This window comes from Coturnix japonica, chromosome 20, assembly GCF_054131305.1.
Source record: "Coturnix japonica strain WE chromosome 20, WE-NBRP24, whole genome shotgun sequence".
NCBI lineage: Eukaryota > Metazoa > Chordata > Aves > Galliformes > Phasianidae > Coturnix > Coturnix japonica.
Genome location: NC_140682.1, coordinates 11,108,907 through 11,116,694, shown reverse-complemented (window position 1 = coordinate 11,116,694; position 7,788 = coordinate 11,108,907).

Genomic DNA, 7,788 nt, shown 5'->3' with positions numbered 1-7,788 from the left:
CTTTGGGGCTGCACAGCCCTCTCCTTCCCCTCTCCCTCCCTCTCAAACGCAGCTCAGCGGGGAAACGTGGGGTGAGCTTCCTGCCGTGTGTGCAGGGGAAGACGCAGAGGAAGTCCAGGCTGAGCCGGACAGGGCGAGGAGGAACCTGGCAGCCAACAAACGCACCTTGTGCACCAGGAGCTGCTTGTGTACGAAGGCGGCCACCGCATCCCAGACGGCAACTCGCTCTGCAGATGAAAGGAAAAGCAGGTCACACTCTGCATCTGCCGCTTCCCGGCACCCCTCTCCCACTGCTGGGCAGGAGGGAGGTGGCAGATGGAAAGTGTCATCTCCATCCCAAGACTGGCTGCAGCACCGCTCCCGTGGTGGCTGTGGGTCCGTGTACCTTCAGTATTACTACATGTTTGTCCAGAGGCATGGCCCACCCTGGGGCCATTCTTGCTCATTCTGGGTTGCTCCTTCTTGGCACCGGCCATGCTGGAGCTCATCCTTCAGATGCGTCTGCTCTGTACCAGATGCTCCTTCAGGATGCAGGACCCTCCTCGGTGCTCTGCCTTCACCCCCCTCCCGGGTGGCCGTGTCACAAACGGCACCACGGCAACGCGGTGACATCACGGCCAGCTGCCCATTATGATGCTGGCACTGCTGCCTGCCCCACCTGGCAGTGCTGACCCATCTCTGCTTTCTCCCTCTCCTGGAGCTGTGAGTTGAGGGGTGACCCTGGGGCGAGGATGGGGCTGGGATGTGTTGCTGTTCTCTCAGTTCCCTGGTCCTTGGGGCACCATTCGGGCCTTAAGGCTGCTGTTGGGCACCCTCCTGATATTGGCGAGCAATGGGCAGGGGAAGGAGGCAATGGGGGGCAGTTGGGGCTGAGCAGGTTACAGGACCGTGACTTGGCCACGTTGTTCTAGTGCTCACAATGGGTCCCTGCACCACAGGGCACTTGGGGGACCCTGGGTGCCTCCGCAGCCCTGAGGACCGGGCATCAGGGGCTGGGAATTAATTGATGGCATGGAGGGGACTGTCCGTGGCCTGTTCCAGCAGGACCTGGGCACTGTCACCTCCAGCCCTTCCCTTGCACTCCATGGGATCTGGAGGGGGCAGGCTCAGAGTGCCCTATGGATGGCCCAGAGTCACCATGCAGCTGGGACAGGGGCTGTGGCTTCCGTCCCCAGGGGACCCACGTCCTGCCCCGGGTCTCTTGGCTGCTGCCAGTCCTTCTCCTGCCCTGAGTCCCTGGGGACAAACCCTGCAGGGACAAGGCTCCTCCTTGCCAGTGCTGCCCTCTGACATCCTCTGATGCCCAGTGAAGACCCTGATGATCAGTGACATCCCATGATGATCAATAAATCCCTCAGCAAAGCTACACGCTGTGTGTCTGTGTCCTTGTTCTCATGCTCAGCAGGGACTGCTGGGATCTGTCCCTGCCTGGCTGTGGCCACATCAAAGTGCTGGGAGGCTTCCCCAGCTCCATGCCATGCACACCATGTCCTGCACCCCTGTGGCCTTCCCCACCCTCTCTCACATCACCTGCTCCAAAGTCCTAAAGGATGGAGCTCCTCACGCTGCCAAGCAGCCCCAGTACCCTCCCTCTGCTCTCTCTCTGCTCCTCCATACAATTCCTCCCAAACCTGTTACACTTTGATCCACCTCTGCTTGGACACAGTGTGACCACATCACCCTCCTTTTAGCTGCTCTCTTACTGCAGCCACTTGGCCCTCCTTTGGGTCTGCTTTAGGCCTCTTGCATCGATACCCCAACCCCATTATCCAAAGCAAAGTTCGCATATCCCCTCCCACGGACACCTCTAATCTCCTGATGACCAATGAAGCCCTCTGATGACCTCCTTGATTAATGGAGCCTTGTGATGTTCAATGAACATCTCTGACAACCAGTGGAGTCAGTGGAGCCCTCCGACAACCAACAAAGCCTTCAGATGACTGCAGTCACCTTCTGATGGCAAAACAAGCCCTCTGATGGGCAGCAGCTTGCTGCTTTCTGTGCATAGAAGGGAAGGGTGGGAAAGGGAGATGTTGACATCACCTTGGTAGACAGCAGTTTGCTCATCGTAGCAATGTTTGTTCCTGATTTGATCAGAGAACCTCGAGAGGAGTGTGGCTGCTTCTGACATTCCTGTGAGACTCTGCTGTGGTTGAAGAGATGAGGCAGGTGATGAACTGCAGACAAAGCCATACTGCCTGATGTTGCTGTTGTTCAGGTAGTACAAAGCATTCAAATGGCTGGCCGTCTCCAAATGATGCACGATAGAAAGCTGCAGCCACACCGTCAATCAACTGTGATGATGCCTGTGTATCCTGAGACGACGACTCTTTTAATCAGGGGGCTTCCAGAATCTCTGAAACCCGTAGGCATACAACTGCAATGGAAGATACAGGCTGTGTCCCAGGGAGAAAGAACCTGGGCAGCGTTAGAAGGAACTGTAACATCCAACCATCTGCAGTCAGGATACAAAGTATGGACATGGGGGGAGGTTGCCCAAGAGTTAATTAACTGTGGCAGAAAATACGGGCTGGTGATTTCTTCCACCAGTAAGTGTGAGCCAAGGGGAGTGAGGCTTGCAGCAGTCAGCCTTGCCCCTGGGCCACCCAGCCCAAAGCTCAATGGGGCTGGAAAGGGTCTCACTGGCAGTCATTGCCAGTAAGTACAGGTAGGCAAAATATTGATCATAAATGTAATTGTCTCTGGACACTGGGCTGTCAAGAGGGCGTTCCCCGAGATTTGATGGGTGGATTACCCACAGTCAGGTTAGAGAAATCAGTTAACTGGTGGCCAGAACAAGAGCTCAAAAAGCTCAAGAAAAGCTGATGCATTCGCCCCCCTCCAGCGCAAGGTAGGCAGGAGGCGGGGGAGGGCAGTGAAGGGTGGATGTATTAGAAAGCTTACAACAAAAGGAGAAGATCCTCGATTTAACATCTTCTGTCCCAAGGCCTCACCCACCACCCTTGCCATTTGCCCCTGTGAGTCACCATCCAGTTGCTGATAAACCAGGGAAACACTCCTCTCCCTGGCCAGCCTGTGTCGACTCACCCAGCTATCCTGAGGCCAGTGTCCCTAACCTTAGTGGAACCTCTTAATAAATACACTTGGAAGGCTAAGGGTGCCCGGGAAAAGGAATATAGAATTAACACTTGCTCAATTATTCCCTCATTTTAACCATATTAACAAAGCCCCCAAAAGGCAAGTTGGGGTCTTGTTTTATTTTACAGAGGATCCCCGTGTGACCTCGACTTAGCACAGAATGGCTGAGAGCTGCCTTTACCCATATGTGTTCTGTGAGAGAAAAACCGAAGATGTGACTGTGCCGGAATACTGAATACCTCTGTGTTACATCTTTTGGTTGCAATAGTCTTGGCTTGTTGTGGTTGTGGGTTGTGACTGATATCAGCCCTTGGATCTGCTCAACTCCACAATTGGGCTCGGGGTGTTTTCAGCTCATCCTGTCTTTCTGGTGCTCCCTGCACAGTGGCACCATCCCTTCTGAGCCCTTCTGTCACCCCTTTTGGTCAAACTGGTGATGATTTGCATGGAACTCCTCCACGGTGCTTCCAAATTCCTAACACACTGGGAAATGAGCCAAGGGACCCACCTGATATCTGTTAGATGTGCTCACAAAAGAAATCCTTCCTAGAGCCCTTTGCACCGATGCTGTTCTGTGTCACATCTGTCCAGGAGCTGCATCCAAAAGGTGGCTGTTGGAAATGGTCTGAGTGTTGACAAGAGATGTGTGTGTTTGTGGGATTACCCCCCTTATGGTTCTTACTGTGGGGTATCCTACACACTGCCCCGTGAGAAGTTCAGCAGACCACCACAGTATTTGAACTTCCAAACCAGCATTTGGGTCTCTCAGCATCTGAATTGCTTTGGAAATGCTCAAGTGGAAAGTTCTCGAGACACTGAATCACCTTTGAGAACATTGCATGGTGTCACTGATGTCTATGTCCGTGACAGGGGGGCAGTAGGCCCGTAGGCTCCCCCAGCCCCTGACAAGTGGGAAGGGAAAAAGGGAAAGGGAAAGAGATGGGAGCTGGGCTCAGGGAAACAAACAGAGAAGCGGCAATGATCTAAGGAGGAAAACTTATTTTACTAATTACAATCTAATTGAAATTGAGGCTAATAAATCAAGTAAAATAAAAGAGAAAGAGAGAGGTTTCACACTCGCTGCCAGGCACTGAGAGAGAGAGAGCTAGCGTCACTTCCGTCACGTGTTTCCCTCTCTGACCATGTGGTCCTCTGGGACATGTAGTTTTTCTTCTCTGTGCTCCACATGATGTTATGATGTGGCATAAGAACAGCAAAGATGACAAAACCATTACAAGGACTAGAAGATGTTCTGAGCAAGTTTGCTGATGATACCAGATTAGGAGGTGCTGTTGCCCCCACGGAGGGTGGAGAGGACTTGCAGAGAGATGTGGACAAATCAGAGAAGTGGGTACAAGTTGGTGCATAAAGCATAACCAAAACAAAATGTGCCTGATTGTGCACCTGGGTAGGGGCAACCCTGGACATACACACTAACTGGATATGGGACACTGGAGAGCGGTCTGACTGAAAAGGATTGGGGGTCCTGGTCAGCATCAAACTGAACATGAGTCAGCAGTGTGCCCAGGCAGCCAGGAAGGCCGACAGTCCACTGGAGTGCATCAAGCAAAGTACTGACAGCTGGGTGAGGGAAAGGATTGTCCCTGTCTGCTCTGCATTGCTACAGCCTCACCTGGAGCACTGGGAGCACTGTAGAGCAGAAAGGACATCAAACTATGGGAGGATGTGCAAAGGATGGCACTGGAACCAAGAGATCTGAAGTTCAGAGCTTCATTGGGATTGACTACGTGTTCAGATTGGGCCCTTCTCCCATCCCACATCCTGCAATGAGACACAGGGCACACCTAAGGCATGAACCTCACAGTGTCCTTGCACCCCATGCAGAGCCTGGGATCTTCTGTCCCTGTGTCTTTCATTTAACACCATACAATTCTCCTTCTCCTGCCCCAGGAAGGGCCCCGAGCCAACATGAGGGACAGGATCTCCCTGCCAGGGGTCTGGGAATCAAGTCATGTCCTGTCTGCTTCCTAAGACAAAGGAGGGGTTTCTTAGCATCAGAGCCACCATGCCAGTGCCTTTGCCTGCCTGTAGTCATGGCTTCCAATTATCTGCTCTAACAGGTCCCTTGGGAATCTTGCTTACTAATGGCCCTCATTGGGCCCATTAATACTCCAAGAAACTGTTACTTCTGCCTTTGTCTTGTTGAGCACTTTGTGCAGACTTCTCTCTGCACTGGAGGCTGATGGACTCAGCAGCAAATGCCCCCTGGGGCCTCTTACCACCTAAGGAGCCCTCCTGTGCCTTGTGCCTTCCTGTCATCCTCTTTGGGTTTTCAGAACTTATTCAGCAAAGTGGAGAGGTATCTGGAGAGATCTTAAAGAGGAAGAATCCAGCAGACATTTATTGTCTATTTATTTATAGGTGGGTTTAAACAAGTTGTTAAAGCAGCACTGTGCAACTGATATCAATCCAGGATATTCCCAATGAGTTCTATTCTGTTACTGTGTGGACAAACGTCCTTCTCAACCTCCCCACCCCATTTCTACTCACACTGGCCCCCTGGGACTAGCATCTCTTTTCCTGACATCACTCTTCTCCTCTGCATTCATCCGCTCAGTGTTAAACCTGCTTTGCACCAACTCCCACTGGCTTTCCACAGAGAACCGGCTGCACACGGAAAAGGAAAGATTTCTCTCTTTTTTTTGGCCTACAAACAGAAGGAAAGGTGGTGCAATGTAAACAGTTGAACAGTAAAACACAGTGATCAACTGCTTGCCATGTCCAAGCTGCTTCTATTGAGGTTTGTCTTTCACAGGGAATATTTGTAGAAGAAATGAGTGAGACGCAGATAGGAAGGGATAGATAGAATCACAGTGAAGGATTTGACAACAGAGTCCATCAGACACTGGAGAGATGGAGCAAATTCCAGTAATCTCCCTGAATGTCAGAAAACAGCCAGATAGTTGGGAGGTATCAACTTAAAATTGAAAAGGACTTGTGAGTATTTCACACATTGGGAATGGTTAACACATTTTCATTGATTTCTATCTTTGTCTTCAAATGTTTTTTTCACTTTTACCGACATTAATGAACATCTTTCAAACTTCCTGCTTCAAAAAATAAAAAGAGAAAGAGAAAGAGAAAGAAAAAGGGAAAGAAAAAGGGAATGAAAACAAAAAAGAAAACGAAAAAGGAAAAGGAAAAGGAAAAGGAAAAGAAGGGAAAAAAAAAGAAAAAGAAAAAGGGAAAAAAAAGAAACAAAAAAAGTAAGAAAAAGGAAAAGAAAAAGGGAAAGAAAAAGAAAAGAAAAAGGAGAAGAAAAAGAAATTGAAAAAGAAAGAAAAGGAAAATGAAAATGAAAAGAAAGGAAAGGAAAGGAAAGAAAAGGGAAGGAAAGGGAATCATAGAATTACCCAGTTTGGAAAAGACCTTGAAGAACATCAAGTCCAACCACAGCCTAACCATAAAGGGAAAAAAAAGGGAAGGGAAGAAGAAGGGAAGGGAAATGGAAAGGAAGAGAGAAAGGGGAAGGGAAAGGGAAAAGGAAAGGAAAAGAAGAAAAAAAAAAAAAGAAAAAAAGAAAAAAGAAAGATCCATTTGTGTCTCGCACATGGCCTGGTGCCCGTTTTACCTTCACATTCCCCACCAGACCTTCCTTGCTGGTATGAAATCTAGCAGAGCACCTCTCCTCTTTGGTTCCTCCATGAAGCTCGAGAAGCTGCCATCTGTGCTCTCCAGGGATCTCCTGGATGGCACATGCCCTGCTGTGCTGTCCCTGCAGCAGATACTGGAGTGAAAAAGGCCCCCAAAGGGGACAAGGGCCGGACAACATCAGGCTCCCATCTGTCTGCAGAGGGCACCTTCCATTTGCTCTCCCTGATCAGGAAGCCTGGAACAGACACTGTTGGTCTCCTCTCTTTTCCATTTTCATCAGCTCTGACCTGGCTGCTCTGCCATCCCCAGGCAGAGCTCAGTGCACTCTCACAGAGGGCAGTCGCCCTTCCTTGTCTCTTCGCCCATCCATCCCTAAGACTCTGTATCCCCCTTGTGCTACGGTGCAATTGTGGAAGCCATTAAACTGCATCCCTGTGGTCCAAACAAGAGCTCAGGCCTGCAACTCTACAAAGATTTCTAGGTCATCACGTGTTGGTGTTCTCATTAGTGCAAAAACACAGAAGTAAGCATCCTAATTGGAAAGCATAGTTGGACAGAGCCTGACTGGAGAGCTCATCTATGGTGTTAGTTTGAAGAAGGTGGCACACAGGAATTTAACCCATTGTGGGTCTTGGAGTTGACATAGCAGCATTTGCAGCTACATGTGAATGGGACTGGATCCTGATACAGACTGGGAAGGAGACAAAGCTGCCACCTGACTGGGAAGGACCATTCCAAGTACTCCTAACAACTGAAACAGCTGTGAGGACAGCCGAGAAAGGATGGACTTATGACACACTGGTATAGGTATCCACTAGCCCTGAGGCGTGGGAACTGTGGCCATAGAAAAACCTTTAAAAGATAAGAATTAGAAGGAAATCATGAAAAGTTTTTTTATATGCATATATATTTTTTATTATTTTAACTAACCTTTCACTTCTCCTCGAATAGGTAAATGAATTGTATATGTAAGTGGGAGAGTATTATAACCTATATAGAACCAATACTCACAAAAAGTTTTCCTTGTAACAAAAAAGTTTTTACTGCTGTACCCATTTGCTATCCTGATAATTA